This window comes from Amblyomma maculatum, chromosome 6, assembly GCF_055883805.1.
Source record: "Amblyomma maculatum isolate TAMU_Amacu chromosome 6, ASM5588380v1, whole genome shotgun sequence".
Lineage (NCBI taxonomy): Eukaryota > Metazoa > Arthropoda > Arachnida > Ixodida > Ixodidae > Amblyomma > Amblyomma maculatum.
The window spans coordinates 134,622,086-134,642,619 of record NC_139349.1 but is presented as its reverse complement, the minus strand read 5'-3'; positions in this window follow the sequence as shown (position 1 = coordinate 134,642,619).

The following is a 20,534-nucleotide window of genomic DNA, read 5'->3' as shown; positions in this document are numbered from 1 at the left end:
TCTAGCGTCGACGGTTCATCAACGCCCGCCTTACGTATTACAGCTGCTGACGTTACGGTCCCGCCACGGTGCAGCATTGTGGTCTTGGTAGAAAGCGACTCACCATGCGGCCGAGACGTACTGGCAGAGACGAACGTGGGCTTGCTTCATGAGAAAGGGATCTGCGCTGCAAGAGGACTTGTTCGCTTGCGGGACGGTTGTACGAAGCTCTGGATTACGAATTTCGGGACCGAGTTTCAGCACATTGCGAAAGGAATGGCCATCGCGTATGTTGCCGAGTGTCGTCAACGAAACCATACCGAGTGTCGTCAACAAAACGAGAGGCTATTCGAAGCCAGGTGCAGGAAATGCTTACCGACGACGTGGTGCAGCCGTCTACTAGCCCCTGGGCTTCGCCTGTAGTGCTGGTGAAGAAAACAGATAGCACCTTGCGTTTCTGCGTCGATTATCGTAAGTTAAATCAGGTAACGAAACGGGACGTATACCCGCTCCCACGTATCGATGACGCATTGGACCGGTTACGCAATGCCAAATATTTCTCGTCACTTGACCTCAAGAATGGCTACTGGCAGATAGAAGTGGACGAAAGGGACAGAGAGAAAACAGCGTTCGTCGGGCCCCGACGGCCTTTATGAATTTAAAGTGCTTCCTTTCGGTCTCCGTTCTGCGCCAGCAACCTTCCAGCAAATGATGGACACCGTTCTCTCTGGACTGAAGACCAGACCTTCTTTATTGGAATGCTCCGTCGCTTCTGCGCATGCGCCAGCTGAAAGAAGTGAGGAGGAATAACTTGCCGGATGTGGCGTAAAAATTGTTTTATGTTTTGTTTGTAAAATGTCTGCCGCTTCTCGTCGCTGTTTCTAGCGATAGGCTGATAGCTGGTAGCTAGTGTCGCCGGCTCCGTGATCGCTCGCAAGCCGGACTTGGCTGTGGCGATGGTGGCGGACGGGTTTCTTGGCATCATAGTTTGAATATCGTAGCCGAGTGGCCGTGTGTGGCCGTGTTCCTTTCCACTTGTTATAATACTCCTTGAGCTTCGGCCTCGCGTACTGCTGTTCGTCAAGCGGCATGCTGTGATATTCCCATGCGTTCTCATAGTTACAGATAGCACCATATCCGACCTGTGGACTCTGCGACGCTAGTTCACGGCCGGTCTCGAGAGAAACGCGCTCTCCCTCGAGACCGGCCATGGCTAGTTTTGCAATGCGTGTCAGCCCGCCCTTGTCGATGGAACATGCCTGCAGTATGTTGCAAGTAACTGTTGTGGTCAGCATTCCATGTACTTACTTGCATTTTCCGAAATTTATACGAGTCACTGCCTTTGGATCATCCGGAAGTACGTATACAATTCCGACTGAGGTGTACAGCGCAAGCAGCGCAACACATGGGGTGCGAAAAACTCGTCTCCGATCGAGTACTTGAATGGAATCTCGCTGTCATTTTTATCGTTGTCCTCGACTTCGACACCACTATTCAGCAGCAGTGGTAAACTTTATTCACCTCGAAAGTTATGTTCAAGTTTTGTTAAACCACCTCGAAATACCAGTATAAAAAGGCCGGTGGGAGCCTGTAATTTGTACGAAATTGCCTCTTTATCCTGGATTTCAGGAGGTCGGTTAGTGTATCCGCAGGGCAATTGTTTTGCCATTTTCGTTGCCTTTATCGGATGTACAAACAGGAATTCGGTGTCCAATTGATGCCGGCAGCTTGGCCCAGCTAATCTATTATGAAGCTCCGGTGCGATAGCCAGCCCGGGACTAACCGGGAAATAGAACCTCAACCGGGAAGGCCAGCTATTCATCACAGCTCTCAAGCGACTCACTGCCCGCCTACTGGGCTAGTCATGCAACCGTGGAACCCAGGTATATTTCCAAGTAAACTTCTGTGCTTAGGAGTGCCGGGAGGTAGACCGCCCGCGCAAAGAAAAAATGCTCTCCACATCTCCCGACGCAGTCCTGCCTCTAGTTTTGCTCGTAAAGTTGAAGGCTCGAAGCGCAAGCTGTGAAAGTCCTGGTATTATTGCACAGTATTTATCTTCCAGCTGCTCTAGCTCTAGAAAGTTCTTGTATCGAATTCCTGTATTTTTTTTTGTCTCAGAAAACATCCACGACGTCCTATTCGATCGATGTTGTTTATATCTGCCCTGTTGTGCTTATCATTGTAGACAAGCATGTAGACTAGTGTCAAAACAATAAATAAAAAGTGCTGCTTTCGTGATTCCATCTTTGTCCAGTCATTGCCCTTGCGACTAGTTGCAGCATGCACCAAAAACAAAGTTTGCCAAGCAATTATTTCCTCTGCCTTAGGAAAAAACAGGCCAGCTGTGAAAACTGCAAAGATATGGACTGATATCCCTTCATATTGTTTCACACAATCATGCTAATGATGTGTTGTATTTTCAAAGACCTGCTTGCCAGCGCAAGAGGAACATTTATTGCGGACTGCATATTGGTTGTGTAGTGTCAAAATACACACATGCATCTCGATTTCAGGACATTCAATACCCTCGGGTGGTTACAAAATACTCCAGTTGTCATGATAGCCAACTGCAGCTATGGGATAAAAAAGGTATAGGGACATAAATCATTGCACGAGTAACAAAACTGCGTAAATTTGCACTGTTAAAAATATTAAACACTACACAGCGAAAGTAGTTTTGCTAGAACCATTGCTGTGACTGACATGGCAAACAGTGCTTGTTGCGTTTAGTGATGTGTTGAGCACAAGGCCTGCATGGAGATTTTAATCCTGTCAGTTAGGCGGAGTTATGTCCTGTTTTTGTTGTGTTATCATACATTCAGGCCAAGCTAATGCCATATGATCCTTGGTTCCAACACTGCAATTCTGAAAAAGTGACTGCCAACACAGGTCCGATGTACACCGTCCCACTGCTGACCGTGTATATTCCTAAGTGATGTCCAAGTCTTGGGCAGACACTAATCGATGCAGCTCACAAAGCAACATTCCTGCCAAGGTGGTTGCCTACCATAAAACCCACATGCCATAGCTGCCATTCATGGCAGCCCAGAAGTAATGAAGTGCTGACGAAACACATTTGAGATGTTCAGTGAGTTTACACAAGATGGAGTTGTTAATATGGTTAATTAGTCATCCAGTGAAATTTACACTGTATTTATTTTGTTAAACAAAGCTCCTTTTGTGAAGTGAAACAAGCTCCTAGTAGCCACAGGCAAAAAGTAGGCAAATGGCAATACATATTTAAATACGTACTGTGAATTGTGTTTTATTATCGGAATCCTTTGAAGGGACACTAAGGAGGATGGAAAGCAGTTTTCCTGTATCGCTAAGATACAGTGTTCTAATCTTAAAGAGACCACACGAGTCGCTTTGGGACATTAAACCCCACAAACTATTAAAGAGACCACTTAAAATGAAAACAGAGGTTTTAAAAGGATGGAAAGACCAAAAAACAGAACAAAGATGCTGCCATTGCCGGCCAATTTTGCAAGTAAAATGCATGCTTCCACACAGAAGTTTTGGTTCAGATTACTGCAAGGTATATTGTGTCATGATCCACTCTAATGTGGCAGTGACACGTCCTTTTCAGCAAGGTCATCGTGATACGACTCATGGGAAGGCTTCCAATTTAAATTTTCTCACCAATAAATACTATATGCCACGATTGCTGCCAGACAACACAGCCATAATGAGAGAAATAATCAAATATTTACTGAGACCAATGACTCAATGGAGTTGTACTCGGTGTCCCTCTAAAAGGGTGCACTGAAGCATTCAAGCAAAGTATGCACTGATGCTTGTAAGAAAATATTCTGAGGTAACACAATTTTTGCTCCAACAGAAGACTGACAAATTCACCACAGAGAGGGAAAACAGCTGCCCAGGTACACTGGTACAGCATATACAGCAATCGCAATAATTAGCAGACATGCATTGCATTTCACAGAATGTCACGAAATGTGTTCGCTATTTTAAATGTAATGACATTAAATGAGCAAGCATATTTTGCAGATTGCAGAGATTTATTTGTTGCTTCAATTATTTATTTCATATATACGGCCACAACTTTGGTCAACAAAAAAAAAGGGCGTGTAGAGGTCAGATTAGATGTGCTAGGTTTCTCTCCTGGAGGAGCAAGGAGAGAATCATTCTCCTTTAACCAGTTGACGGTGGATTCATCCAAATGTGAAGGTCCGATGTTCGACGACCCAAAAGTTACCTAAACGGGCATCTCTGCCAGCCGTCGACCAGAGCATATGCAAGAGAGGTGGTCATGTGTAGCCTAAGCACGGACATCTGCACGAAAGAAGGAAAAAAAAAGAGCTCACATTTTGGGTATCACATCAAAAATATGTGTAAGCCCACTCAGCAACCAAAAATGACAAACATTGTGCATGCATAAAACACATGAATATGTCAGCGCAACTTAACAGTGTTGGCCGTTCATGTCATATCGTAATCATGGTGCAGTGAGGCTTGCTGATGAATTAAACAGGCTCTGCTCATCACAAACCTCTCAGCAGCACCTTCCCACAATCAGTGTCCTGACCTTTCAATAAGACAGCTTTCTCCTCCTTGCATTGCTAGAATGTATCAGAACGTTCTTGCTCACAGCATATAAATACGATCAATATGACAAATACCGGTATGAGGATACCGGTATGCTGTCTAAAAAGACGAAAGATTTGATTAAGAAACACCAGAGTATGAAAGCTTCCAATCGAACAGACCAGATCAAATTGGCCGAAATATCAAAGCTAATCAATAAGCGCAAGGTGGCTGATATAAGGAAGTATAACATGGAAAAAATTGAACATGCTGTAAAGAACGGGGGAAGCCTTAAAGCGGTAAAGAAATTGGGCATAGGCAAAAACCAGATGTATGCGATAAGGGACAAGGCGGGCAACATCATCACGAATATCATTTAACATCCCAAAGCGACTCGTGTGGTCTCTTTAAGATTAGAACACTGTATCTTAGCAATACAGGAAACCTGCTTTCCATCCTCCTTAGTGTCCCTTCAAAGGAATCCGACAATAAAACACAATTCACAATAAGTATTTCAATATGTATAGCCATTTGCCTACTTTTTGCCTGTGGCTACTAGGAGCTTGTTTCACTTCACAAAAGGAGCTTTGTTTAACAAAATAAATACAGTGTAAATTTCACTGGATGATTAATTAACCATATTAACAACTCCCACTTGTGTAAACTCACTGAACATCTCAAATGTGTTTCGTCAGCACTTCATTACTTCTGGGCTGCCATGAATGGCAGCTATGGCATGTTGGTTTTATGGTAGGCAACCACCTTGGCAGGAATGTTGCTTTGTGAGCTGCGTCGATTAGTGTCTGCCCAAGACTTGGACATCACTTAGGAATATACACGGTCAGCAGTGGTACGGTGTACATCGGACCTGTGTTGGCAGTCACTTTTTCAGAATTGCAGTGTTGGAACCAAGGACCATATGGCATTACCTTGGCCTGCATGTATGATAACACAACAAGACATAACTCCGCCTAACTGACAGGATTAAAATCTCCATGCAGGCCTTGTGCTCAACACATCACTAAAGGCAACAAGCACTGTTTGCCATGTCAGTCACAGCAATGGTTCTAGCAAAACTACTTTCACTGTGTAGTGTTTATTATTTTTAACAGTGCAAATTTACGCAGTTTTGTTACTCTTGCAATGATTTATGTCCCTATACCTTTTTTATCCCATAGCTGCTGTTGGCTATCATGACAATTGGAGTATTTTGCGCCGAACTGCTGTCCTACGAGTTAATAAGTGTACTGATCCGCTTCGCCGCAAAGACAACATTGCTTAGCAATATTTACTGTGTTGTCAACTGTTCTGCTGAATATTCTGATCACCGCCTTTAGCGTGGCTGAGCTTTGTTCCATCAACGGTTCAGAATTGGACTCGGTGATAGGTAGTGTTATATCTTACCTGTACAGAACTGGCATAAGATTATATGACATGATATATGGTACAATATGGTATGGTACGGGAGTTTAACGTGAAAATGAACCCAACGTACTTGTGTGCTGTTAAGAGAAACCGTAGTAGGGCATGTAGTGCGACTAGAGGATAAGCGATGGTCGAAATGGGTAACCGGTTTTTTAATGAGTACAATATTTGCCTCAGCCTCTTTTCATATAGAGAGGAGAACAAGAGGCTGCAGCGCAGGACCTTATCTCCAAAAGCTAGGGAATTCGAGGGCACATTTATTCTCGTAAGCCAGATATATGGAACTGCAGATAACGTACCGTTGAATGGAGCCCCTTCTTTTATGACGTGATCGTAAGCAGACGCAGAATTCCTATATTCAGTGGTGTCGGGAAAGAAAGGTGGAGGGAAAGGTTCGGGACGGAGGCAACATTCAAATGACGTAATTGAGCAAAATTGTCAAATAAGTAATAAATCTTTTCTCGCCGGAACCACAGTCATCCTCCAACTCTCAGTTCTATCTCTTTCTTCCGCTTTAGAAGAGGGGAATAGGACAAGACACAGTGCCTCTCGATCCCCTGCTACCTCCAGGCCTGAGTGTTACAGTGGAGTGTTCTGTGAAACTAATGCTGATGAATAAGTGTCGCGTGAATCTGATTGCATTTAGTGCGCTTAAAATAAAACGGTATATATATCTAGCAGCGCAATGAAGGGGAAGGGGAAATACCACCATGCGACAGAAGGAGGGAACGGCCTACAAGCATGTAGCTCAAGACCCTCATTTTCCTGAATCTTGCCCTGTTTTAGTGTAATCGTTCATATCTCCTAACGTATTCGCTGCATATCATTCGCATAGTGTGGATAAGCCAGTTTCTCCTGGACACCATGAAGGTCAGATGCAGCATGACGTCCGCCGAAGTGCTTGTCATATCATGCCATATTTTAATGGTGCTTTGTTTTCTTGTAGGCTGCAAACGGCCGCGCTACAGTGGCACTCATCGGTAAAAGCGAAGGCTGCCGAGAAGACCACTGTATAATGTTTGCTGCCTGTACGCACTCAACCCGATGTATTCTAACGAAGTGAAACTTTAAGTCTTGTTTTCAACATGCGCTTTTATAAAAGGAGATATGAAAGCGTTGAATATTATTCTAGGAAATGCAACAGAGCTAATATATGCGGTCACAGAACGGCACAAGAGTTTAGATGAGACACGAGCGCTGCAAGTGTTAGCGCTGTTATATTTATTAGCATATGAATGAAACAACTCACAAAGAAAGACGCCCTAACAACGCATATTTCTTATATAATGAGCCCTTCTCTCTGCGCACATCCCTCTTCTTGCATCGCTGCGCTGATGTTTTACTGACATCGTTCAAGCAATCTGCTGTACAAAACAATTAGCTTCTGTATCCTGAAAAGGGCATATTCTGGAATACGCAAGTGCTCTCTTCGGCCATATAAAACCATATTGGAAACAAGGCTGCACCAATAAATCCGGTTGGAACTCTGGCGACAATTTCGTATTCTCAGCAAGTATTCGTAGTGTAAGAATAAACTAACTCGATCGCCCAGAAAGAAGTCCTAGTGGAATATTGTGCAGTGCAAAACGTCTGTGGCTCTCGCATCCACTCGTCTGCAGTTTAGGTCGAAAATGCACGCATCAAAGTGGCGCTTATAAAACCAACCAGATGTAGCTAGAGCTCTACACCAAGTAATGCGATGGGCATACATTTCAGCCGCAGTACAGCGTACCGAGTTTATAAATATATACGAAATTTATGAGCGCAAATTATTGTCACACTCTGGTAAAAATAAAAAATAAACAATATAAATGACGGAGTGCCGCTCCTTAATTGGATTGCGAGCAGGTTGTCAAAACAGCCTAGCAACGGGGAACGCGGCTTCGGCCACGGGCTCAGTTGTCCCGTCCTCCGCGAAGCCGGCGGAAACATCGGCAGGACCCTCGGAGGGAACACTGGAGGGTTCATCGGCAGGAACATCGGCGGGCTGGGTCGAATTTTGGGGTGTGACCCGCACTATGAACGCCTTCGGCGAAGAAAGGGTGGCATGGGCTGCCGACGTCGATGTCTGGAGCGCCTCGAGCGCGTAGAAGCTGGCCACCGCGGACAGCGTGATGACCACCAGCGCTACGGTGAAGATAAAGCCTAGGCTGGGGCCGGAGGCCATCTAAAAATGCAAGGACATAAAAGGAAAACCCGCTTAAAGATAGTTAAATCGGAGCTGCGAGACGCTGAGGCACATAACATCTGCGGACCTCAATGAGGGCGGACTCTGCGTGAATTACCGGCATGACCGCATATACGACCCCAGTGTCGCACCCCCACTGCCCTGAGTATTTGAGTGATATACGGGGATAATGAGAATATTCATCGTGGCATCAACATGTTGACACATTATCTTCAGCTTTCCATCGCTTGTCAGGCAGTACCAGCGTCGTACTTTGAGAGAAGCAGCTTCGCTGCTTCTCTTCGACGCACGCACAAAAATTTATTTTTCCGTTTGAATTGTTTACGCAGGTCACGGGAAAGACCGATATTGTTTCGGGGCCGTGTGCAAAGTTTCGTTTTTTTTTTTTGCTTCCAATTTGAGTTGTAAGTTAGTGATCGTCCTTTTTCCCTCTCTTGCCCTCGTCTGTCTCACGCTAAGCCTCACTGTAAAACAACAAAGTTTCGCACGAAGCATCAGAATAGTCGGAGACCAAATCCGAAGGATTTAATTTTGATGAGTACTGGAAGTATCAGCGGATCTATATTGTTGGATCCACGATGCTGGAAATGTAAAAAGAAATCTCGTTCCATGCGCTCGCTGTTTCGACAGTTAGTATTTACTGCCTTGGCTAGTTCAGATATAGAACAGCGCCCTGTTTGAAACTCGGAGAATGCTAACTTTGAAACAATTTATTGTAGCTGTTGTTGCAAACGCCCAGAAAAAAAAATCCGTACTTGCCATATAAATAAACTGCTCAAAAAAGCTTGAAATGGTTACGCCTGTTAAATTTACTTTGAATTTTCAACGCCAGGCTCAGGTTTAAAAGCAGCATGTTTGCACGTGTGATGTATTCTTCGGCAACGAAAAAGTTAGCGCATTGTTGATATTCAAATATTTAGAGGAATCCCCCAAGGTGGAGTAGATTTGTAATAAGATAGTAATTACTCATTGACATCCACTCAAGCGTAGCCAAACGGCTACAAGAAAAGCTATACAGCTTTCAAAATTCGTTCTGGTCCCCCTACCAGGAAGAAATTTTCTTTAGCTACGAAGTTTCTGAGAAAGCTATATACCTTTCCTTTGTAGCCGTCTGGGTGCGCTTGGTTGGATGTCAATGAATGGTTGTGGTTTGTCGGGTTTAGCGTCCCAAAGAGACTCAGGCTATGAGAGACGCCGTAGTGGAGGACTCCGGAAATTTCGACCACCTGGGATTCTTTAAAGGGCAACTCCGGCGATTTTTCAGCCGTGCTGAGCTAATGATTTACTTATATTGCTGAATGCTTAGTCATCCAACTATGTGATTACATTTTTGCGATACACAAGCTATAATTTTAAAGATGCAAAAAAACTTGAATCAAAATTGAAACGCCAGCGCGGGGCCCGGAGAGCTTTGGTTGGTTGGTTGGACAATTTCCACTAGAAAAAGGCGTCCTCTCCCCCGCCCCGGCATGCCTGCCGAGGAAGACGGGGAGTCGTGCGCCCGCGGATTAGAGGCTGGCAGGTAGTCCTTGGCTTGTTGCGGCCTCTTCCACCTTATGAATGGTGCATCGCTGGATCGCAGGGTCCCTTCTTCTCAGTAAGGTTTCCCATGCTTCTCTACTTGTTATATTTTGTCCTATCCATGGGTATTGTAGGCACTCCCAAATTATGTGGTCGAGGGTCCCTCTCATCTCAGAGTGTTTGCACTGATCATTGTTCCTAAGTTCTGGTAGCGCGTGAAACGCCCAGACCGAGTTCATGAATGTATTAGTTTGTAATCGCCTCCACGCTTCTCTATTATTTACGCTAACATCTGGCGGGGTACCAGTATACGTCCCAATTTATAATGGTCGATGATTTCCCTGTAATTTTGCAGAAGCTCGTCGTATGCCCAGTGTTCGGGGGGCTCGACGGCTACCCGGAAGTAGAGAGCTCGGGCTAGCTCGAAAGTCGCCTCGTTACCAGGGATGGCAGCCTGAGCGGGTATCCAAATTAATTGAATTTTCCTATTCAGTGTTCTTTGGGTTAGGATTTTGGCTGCCTCCGGCAATATCCTCCCTTTTCCAAGATTTTGAATGGCTGTTTTGTTGTCGCTAATTATAAACTTGGATTCCGTTCCTGCGCAAGCTAGCGCTATCACAATTTCATTCGCAGTTGCGACCTCTGATGGCTGCCGCGGATACCGGCGAGGGAACCCAAGCTGGAGCACGGCCGGTCTCGAGGGAGAGCGCGTTTCTCTCTTCTCTTACGGCCTCTCCAATGGGGTCTGTTTCCACCGCCCTCCGCGCCTCGGTGGGGTCGCCACCGCCCCACTGCTGCTCCTCCGCTACAGCCGTTCACGCGAAAGGGAAACGCGCGCTCGCTCTTCGCTCCGCCCGCATCGGTTGCAACCGGCAGGTCCTGATGTTTCACCCCTTATGGCTTATAGGAAAAAGCCGTAATCAGCGTCTGATTTATCGTGTATGAGCAATAAAATAGTCAATAATGCGCGTGCCCGCGAGAGCGCGCGCGCCTTCGTCAGTGCTGTCGCGCACGGTCGAAAGAAGTTTCGGGTGCACTTACATCAATACTTTTTGCCCCTAAATTTTGCACAAAATTATATGTACCATTTTATGCAGTGTGCCTTTGAAAGCTGTAAGCAGGTATAGCGCGACCTGACGCTAGCATGGCAAACTGTTTGGTGGATATTCCAAGTATTCTGTCAACCGCTGCCGTTTTCGTTTAGAGCAAAAGAGGCACTGACGAAAATTCATAGCACGTCTCAGATTCAGAGTAAGGAACAAAAATTTACGCATACAGTTAAAATTTCAGTTAATGTCTATTGATGTGGGCTTTTCTAGCTTCGTTTAAAACAAATCAGTAGATTGAAAGACAGCAGATGTATACGTATAGTCTCGCGACTGACGCACACGTAGACAGATCAAGGAAATGGGCATAAACAGATGCATAATTGAAAAGAGTAGGTTGAAAGACAGCAGATGTATACGTAGTCTCGCGACTGACGCACACGTAGACAGTCGTAGTCAGTTTAATACCAGTGATAAAAAAAAAACATTTAATCAAGGAAATGGGCATAAACAGATATGCATAACTGAAAAGAGCAGCAAGCAATAAAAAAAAAATGTCCTTCAAAGTTAATACATTTCACTCATTCATCAAAACGGTACATGCGGCTAGAAAATTAAAGTCTCAAAATCTTTCTGGACGGTTTGTGCACATAATTAAGGAGCTGGCCTTTCGTTCCTGTCTGTCACCTTCTTAGCATAGTTGTCAAGAAGGAGTCTGAGAAATTTCTCACATATTAATTAGAAGCGGACCTTGGCTATTGTCAATGCCTTCCGGGCAACTCAGCAAAGGTGAGTTCTCAAGTGCTGGCTGGATTAAGATTTGAAAGACTTCAAGGACATTTGTGTGTGGTAGGTGCACGACAGCTTTTTCAAAAAAAGACACAACCTTGTCCAAGAGAGCTACAAACTCTGGTTTTGGATAATGCAGTCCGCTAGAATCTTGTCTTCGCAGAATAGTGTATATGGGGCTGCTTCTTTCGCTGGTTTCAAGAAGGATAGCACTAACGTCACACCCGAAGTCACTGATTAGCTTCACAATAATTTATCCGGTGACGTAAGCTAAACCAGAATACGTGACAGTGCGTAATGGGATGACAGGAGATACCATCACTTCTTTAAGTTCCTCGGTTACTGATTGCGGCAGAACTGAAATGATTTCGTTGGTGTCGACACTAGGTGCCTAGGCGCGCAATACAGCGCGACATACAACTCCTATAGTCACCTCTGAATAAATAGCACAGAGAAAAGTTTTTATATCCATTATTGAGTGTCCCTTGAGTAACAGTGGCGAATGTGTAATAAGCAAAGCATTCTACCAAAATAATGGGGCAGCGATTGCTATCTAAGGCAGGCATTATACTGCACAGATAGTTACAAAGAACTATTAGTTGAAAAACATACTACAAAATGAAAGAAAATATTGCTAGGAATTAGTGCTTGAAATAGATTTCCTGTTTTTTCATGAAATAATCATGATATCATGTAAACATTTCATTAAACCAACGCTTATTTGCAAAATTAAAATGGTGTTTATAATACAACATAAAACATTTGCTGGTCTATAAATTATAGCAACCCCTTCATGAATCACTGCCTTGTCTTGGCGGAGGGGCTTGCGAAACTCGATGAAGTCGTGAGCTCTGCTGTGTAGGGCCACCCATGATAGACAGGTCACGGCAGAGAGTTCTGACAAAATGTGATTCACTGGAGAAGGTAATGGCACCCCACTCCAGTATTTGCTGCCAAGAAAACCCTATGGCCAGTCACAATACCATTAAAGATATGGCGCCGGAAGATGAGCCCCCCAGGTTGGAAGGCGTCCCACATGTTACTGGGGATGAACAAAAGACGATTCCTAGTAGCTCCAGGACGAATGAAGCGGCTGGGCTAAAGCCAAAAGGACGCTCAGTTGTGGATGTGTCGGGAAGCGACCGGAAAGTCCGATGTTGCAAGGAGATATATCACATAGCAACATGGAATGTAAGATCTATGAAGCAAGGTAAACTGGATGTCGTCAAGCGAGAAATGGACAGATTGAACATTGATATCTTGGGTATCAGCGAGCTCAAGTGGACCGGAATGGGAGAATTTAACTCCGGCGACCATTATGTTTTTTATTGTGGGCACGAATCCAAGAGAAAGAATGGAGTCGCTCTCATAGTAAACAGAAGAATGGGCAAAGCAGTGCTAGGGTACAACCCCAAAAACGACCGAATGATTTCACTTCGGATCCAAAGTCACCCTTTCAACATAACAGTTATCCAAGTCGATGCACCGACCACTACTGCTGAAGAAGCTGACGTTGAGAGATTTTATGCGGCAGTACAATGCCTTTTAGACCGCACCCCATCATCAGACGTCATTTTTCTCATAGAAGACTGGAATGCTAAGGTCGGGAGTGAAGAAATATCCGGAATTATAGGCAAGTTCGGTCTTGGCGAGCCAAATGAAGATGGGCAGAGGCTAGTAGAGTTTTGTCAAGAAAACAACCTGACCATAGCGAATACTCATTTCCAACAGCACAAGAGGCGCCTGTACACATGGACTTCACCGGACGGTCTGTACAGGAATCAGATCGATTATATTCTTTGCCGGCAGAGATGAAGAAGCGCTATACAAGCAGTAAAAACAAGACCTGGGGCCGATTGTGGCACCGATAATCAGCTTCTTGTTGCCAAAATTAAGCTTCGATTGAGGAAAACGCAGAAAACTAGAAGGCCTTTCAGGTATGATCTGGATCAAATTTCATTAGAATATGCTGTGGAAGTGAGGAATCGATTTCAAGAATTAGATCTAGAAGACAGAGAGTCCGAAGAGATGCGGACTGATGTTCGTGATATAATACAAGAAGTTGCTACTAACGTAGTTCCAAAGCAAAAGAAATGCAAGAAAGCAAACTGGTTACCTGAAGAGGCTTTGCAAATAGCTGAGGAAAGGAGGATGGCAAAAGTTATGGGGGAAAGAGAAAGATACAAGGTTCTCAATGCGGATTTTCAGAAAATAGCAAGGAGAGATAAGAATGCCTTCCTGAACATACAGTGCCAAGCAGTTGAGGACAACAGCCAATTAAGGAACACAAGAGCTCTGTATAAGACAATCAAAGATATCAAAGGAAGCTTCTGTGCTAAGCTGGGCGTGATAAGGGACAAACGAAGCAAATACCTCACTGAAGCCTCAGAGATAAAGGAGAGGTGGCAGGAATACACAGAAGAACAGTACAAGAAGGACCCGAATGTGCAAACCCAACATAAGACTGTTGTGATTACTGATTTCGAGCCGGGCATCCTGAAGAGTGAAGTTGAATGGGCCTTAGCCAGCCTTGCTAAGAACAAAGCTAGCGGAATTGATGGCATTCCAGCTGAGTTGCTTCAAAACCTCAACCATGACGCTGTTAACATTCTGCATACATTATGTCAGAAGATTTGGACAACCCTGCAGTGGCCACAGGATTGGAGGTCAGTTTACATCCCCATTCCAAAGAAAGGCAGTGCCAAAGATTGCTCCAACTACCGCACGATCGCGCTTATTTCGCATGCTAGCAAGGTGATGTTGAAAGTCCTCCAAGGAAGGCTGCAGCAGTATGTGGATCGGGAGCTTCCGGACGTGCAAGCTGGGTTTCGCAAGGGCAGAGGAACTAGAGACCAAATTGCCAACCTTCGCTAGATCATGGAAAAAGCAAGAGAGTTCCAGAAACCCATCTACTTCTGCTTTATTGATTATGCGAAAGCGTTTGACTGCGTAGATCACAGCAGATTGTGGCAAGCTCTCCAAGAGATGGGATTTCCAATGCACCTCATCTGTCTCCTCAGGAACCTGTATGAAGGACAAGAGGCCACAGTCAGAACTGGGCATGGTCTTACTGATTGGTTTCCGATTGAGAAAGGAGTGAGGCAAGGCTGCATACTGTCGCCCTGCCTATTTAACCTATATGCAGAGTGCATCATGAGGAAGGCCGGTCTGGACGAGTCTTCAGCTGGAGTGAAGATTGCTAGAAAACGTATCAACAACCTTAGATATGCGGATGATACCACTTTAATGGCAGAAAGTAAAGTGGAACTCAAGAGACTTCTGATGCGCGTACAAGAGGAGAGTGAGAAGTTTGGGCTTAAACTAAACATTAAAAAGACGAAGATCATGGAGTCTTGCCCTACCAAGTCCTGGAGCATCAATGGACAAGAAGTGGAAGCTGTGACAGATTTTCTCTTCTTGGGCTCCAAGATTACCTCGGAAGGAGACTGCAGCTATGAAATTAGGAGACACCGGCTTCTGGGAAAGAGAGCAATGGTTAGCCTTGACCGCCTAGTAAAGAGCAGAGACATTAGTCTGCCAACCAAGATCCGTATAACTCGTGCTATGGTCTTTCCAGTTGTGATGTATGGATGCGAGAGTTGGACTGTGAAAAAGGCTGACCGCCGAAGAATTGACGCGTTTGAATTGTGGTGCTGGCGAAGACCCTTGAGAGTTCCTTGGACTGCCAGAAGATCAAATCAGTCGATATTGTCGACCATAAACCCTGACTGCTCATTGGAGGGTCAAATTCTAAAGTTAAAGCTCAGCTACTTTGGTCATCTGATGAGAAGGGGGGAGTCGCTGGAGAAAGATTTGATGTTGGGAAAGGTTGAGGGTCGCCGGAGAAGGGGTAGGCAGCGAACGCGATGGTTAGATGGCATACTCGAGGCACTGCAGATGAAGTTATGTGATGTTAGGAAGATAGTGAGAGACCGGAAAGCGTGGCGTGACATGGTCCATAGGGTCACGAGGAACACGACTGAATGACTGAACTGAAATTATCGAAAACTTGAAAACAAAACTTAAAAGCGTTAACTCTGACGTTATACTACTAATACTTTATGTCATGTAAGCATTGTACAACTTACCATTACATTTTTATAAAATTACTTTCATCTTCGGTGTTACCTCGATGGTTTCTCATCTAGCGCTGAAAGACGGTTTTGCCATTGTTGCGTTATGTTTGCCTTGAAGAAGCTTCGATGTGATCACTGCTCATTCACTTTTTTTATTCATCTTCTTGCACATGCTTGGGCAAAAAATCAGATTAAAATGAACAAAAGTAGATACCATGCCGCAATACATGTCATATGCTTGTCGAGCGTTTGCTGAGCGGCAGTGTTTTTTAATATAAAGACTCCATTCACGTGTGTAGCACGCTGACAGGATGCCGCTGCAGCATCTACCTTCTGTAATCTTTCATTTAGGGGCTGAACTCACCACGAAACCCGCAGGCGACAGCGCGAAACCAGGGTCCGTATCCAGCGGAAGTTCCTTTCGAGAACTGTTCTCTTTCAAGATGACGTCAATTTGACGTCGCAAGACAGCGGGCGTCACCTCACGGCGAAGACGGGAAAGACAGCGGCCAATCAGCGATGGCCCCAGATCGTAGGCGTGTTCATCACGAGCATGTGGCTTTTTCTGGTACCAAATACTTCTACCAAAGTGGTGTTAAGCATGAAATAAATCTAATTATTACATAGTAATGCAAACTAGTGAATAATAGACTGAAATATTCTTAGAAGCATCCTGTTAACAACTGCCAAGCAATTATCTTGGCTCATGAGTACCTTTCTTCGCCGCTAGATGGTGTTGCGCGCGCGGCGGCATCGTCTGCTTTCTCGCTCGCTGTGAAGTTTTTGTAAGTTCTGCCTTTCGCACAGAGTGGCAAATATCCTAATAACGATGTCTACAACGCCCGTAGTATGCAGTTCGAATCACGCTAGCTCTTTGACGGAGGAGTTGCTGCCGCCGTTGCGAGTACGAACGAGCTGCTTGATACCGGCACCGCGCCGGCGCGTCCGCGCCTGCCTATGTAGCGGGGCAGCGTCCGTAGCCTTATCGGCCGCTCAAGCGTCGTGAGTATGCGCGACCTTTCCGTGAATAGCTGTCAATGTAGTACGCAGCCAATGACACATGGAATCCGACTGCACTCGACCCAGTCAGCCACCGTCTGCTCCCCTTCCGCTGATGTAGAAGGAGGGAAAAAGCCCGCACTTACGGACGCGAATTATTTGTCTCTACGACTGCCGGATTCAAATGGTCGCACTGCTGTTGGCCGAGAGCTCCCGATCGCAAAGTAGCGATCGAAGCGCGTAGAGCACCTTTGCTTCTGACGGCAGCCCGGCATACCCCTTCGTCCCCACTTCGCTTCGCGATCGGCACGCAGCCTTAGCCAGTGTTGCCGCAAAACCTCCTGAAACATGTAGAAGGCGTTGTCTCGCTTTTCTTTTTTTTTTTTTTGCTGCGTGAGTTTACTAAACCCGCAAAGCGCTGCCCCAAAAAAAAACACAAAAAAAAGGATACCACGGCCGTACTCAAGCAGCTGCGCGGCGCGCGCCGTCGCTCGACTACGGCCATGAGGCGCCACAGCGAGCGCAGAGCGGTTCCATCTCGAAGCAGACCAACTCGTCGCGGTTCCTGCGCCGGCCGGCAAAACGGTTCCTTTCGGAGCGGTGGCCCCGCCCCGTGCCACTCCGTGACGTAGGCGAAAAACGTGGAGCCGCCTCCGGAAGTTTTGGGGGTTACGCCGGACGTGACGCAGTAACCAATTAGGAGCGGCGAAAGGAACCAGTTCCCGAACGGAACCGTCGCGGGATCTGGCCCCAGGCAAAAGCCACTCGCCGCCACTGAAGCAGATGCGGAGCGAACAGTGAGCAGGTCGCGCCCCTTGCGGCGGCGGAGAGCGTGACTCAAGGAGAAAAGTTTTCATTGTTCACGCGGCGATTGAGAAGGCCGTAAGAAAGAGCGCGCGCTCTCTCCCTCGAGACCGGCCGTGGCTCGAGTTTGCTCCGCGACGCCAGCGCTAGGTTTCCAGCGGAGCGGAGAGGAACTACAAAACTTACGCGCATCCGCGCTGCGCGCGGCTGTCTGCGGAGTCTGCGCAGCCCGCTCGCTCGGGAGCGCGTGCTACAGGCAGCCGCACGTGCACGCGGAGCGGGAGAAGGAGAGTGAGGACGAGGGGGAATGGACGCGCGTCTGCGCGCCCAAAGCCGGCGCTCTTTGCCAGTGGGGTTTCTTATTTTTGCCTTTTTCTGTGTCCCGGCTGACATAGAGGCTGGCTGAAAGCATATTTTTATCGGTGCCTTCGAAAGCGAGAAATTATGATTATTTGATCGTCGCGGACATTGTTTTCAAAGAGCGCTTGTTGGCAGGATCAGACATTAAACAATAAAAACATGAACGCGATTGATTGATTGATTGATTGATTGATTGATTGATTGATTGATTGATTTATTTATTTATTTATTGAATGAATGTCCTTTATTGAATGGGAAGGCTCATGGCCATGGATGGGGATAAAGGGGAGTAGACATAATCTTCATTGTTAAGGTCGTCACTCGAATCACATTGCTCTAACCAGGCCACTAAGCGAGCCATACTTGGCAAATATCTGTGTGTTAGCATCAGTTTCTAGAAGGGAACGGTAGTTCAGGCGGTAGGGTTCGATCTATTCTCTGCTCGAAGACAGAGGCAAGCGAGAGGCATATTGAAGGACTTGGGGCGGCACCTGTTGATGTCTCTGTCCATATTGTTCACAGAATGAAGGGTCCAGCCATCCCATTGAGAATCGATACACGTGCACACAGCGACGAGTTCTCCGGGCGCTGGTTGGGGAGCTTCCTTTCCATTTGTGACTGCTCACTTGAAAGGTGCCTATTCAACTCTTTGGGGACACGTTTTAGGCGATGCTACCGGCGCTGTGGTGCCTCCTTTCGGTGCGTTTAGGACGCGTTCCCTACAAAAACACAACCTTACCCTTTGGTTCCTGCTGACAGCGGTCAGGGGGAGTTCGCTGCTGTGGCACTGACATCCGAAATCAATGACCTATCTACCTTTAACGATTAGGGGTTTCTTAACGACCTGGATCACTGACGAGAAGCCGAGGCATGCCATTTTTGCGGCAGTTTCCTCTCTCCACGAGACGAAGAGCGAGGAAATGCCTGACGACTTTCCATGCAGACGGGGACATCTCTCCACGGAAACCTTTGTCTTCTTAATTCCACAGCTACGCTGTGCAATTCCTAGTTCAGTTATCTCCTCTAGCGAATGTGCAGTTTTGAGCTCCCGAAGCACGATCGCGCATGAGGATAGATCGAACAATTGACGTATGTGTTTTTCCTTTATAAGCGCCAAGTGATGGCATTAATGACGTATATCTGTTTCTTGAGGCCGACTTGGTTCCGCAAAGCTGCTGCGGCACCGCCAGTTACAGAGGTGCGAGATACGAGCGGTACGAGATACCTAAAAGAAAAAAGCCGACAACCATACCGTTACCGTTTCCACGCAAGTTTTGCGAAGAAGCGCGCCGTCACTTTTTCATTCTAGTTTTTTTTTTCCATTTGTTGGAGCGCGACGGTGGCCAGAACTGCCAGAACGCGGGCGGAGGAAGAGAGAAACAACCGAGCGCGCGCGCAGACACGTGCTGGAAAGCAGCGCGCAGCAGACGACAGCATGTTTTCGATGCGGCGGGGAGCAGACGACGCGGCCGCGTTGCGCGGAGGTTTTGACGGGGTTTCCATGGAGGGCGCTGACACACAGAGCGGCGCAGCGCCCCCTGGCCCAGGTTTTCTCCCCTATACCGAGGCTACCGCCGCACCTGTTCTGCCACTCGCCGCATCGACATAGACTACTTCCTTCGCTTTCATGTTTTTGAACTGTCGCTCTAGAGCTTCGGCTCGTTTGACCCTTCTTTCGACATTAAATTCTGGATACATGTTTCTAGGGAAGGGAGGGGGGAGGGGGAGGGTGCCTACCAAGGCATTCCTGCTTTCGCTACTAATTGTGACCCTTTTTTGGATTCCTTTTCTAGGCTGAGTCCTACTTTTGCAAGGATCACCCTGCCCGTCTCGGTCATGCTTAGTATCTCTAACTAGGAGACTCGAGCTGCCTCCACCAATTCTTCCCACGTGTTGGGCACCCCGAGTTCGAGCAATCGTTCGCTCGAGGTGCCCATGGGCAGTCCTAGCGCCTTCTTGACGCATCTTCGGATCAGGCATTCTAATTGTGCCTTTTCTCCGGCCTTGATGTCGAGGTAGGAGGTGGCGTAACTGATTCTGTTTACTACGTAAGCCTGGATTAGGTTTTGTAAGTTTCTCTCCTTGAGGCCTCTTCCTTTAGTGGCGACCCTCCTTAAAGGCCCACTGTCCACCCTCTGGTCGAAAATATTTTCTTCCCCGGTGACTGTGAGACTTCGCCCCCAGAACGCAAGGCCGCAAAATGTTTTTGAAAAGAGTAGCTAATAACGCAGTTACAGCCACCCCAATCACCCGATTATGTAGTGTTTCTCTCCTTCCGTTCCCTCGCAAAGATTTTTCACTCTCCTGCCCGGTCGTCTAGCCTCCGCAAGACAAATTCCCCTTCCTCCTCCGCGTTTGGCGGGAGGCGGGGCGTGACACTCCGCCTCCGCGAAAAAAGAAAAAAAGAAAACGGGCGAGGGAGCGCGCGCCTCTGGATTCAGTCGGGCCGTGGCGAGGGAAAAGCGTGCAGCGAGCGGTAGCAAAGCCACCTAGGTGGCTTTGGCGGTAGACACCCATCCTTCACCCTCAGACAGCGAGACAGACCAATGGACGTCGTTCGCGAGAAGCACGTCATTACTGTGGCTCGACGGGCCAGCGCAGGAAACGGGAAAGCTGGCTTCCCGAAGGAGAGCATAAGAGAGCTTTGATTTGTATTTTCGTTTCTTTGCAGCGCGCGTGTCACTGTAGCATTTTGCACAGCCTATCTCCGGCACCTGATCGAAACACTGGGCTCCTTCGCCAAAAAGGTCCTTCCCTGGACAGTGGCCCTTTAAGAGCCCGAGGAGAGCAGTGCCTTCC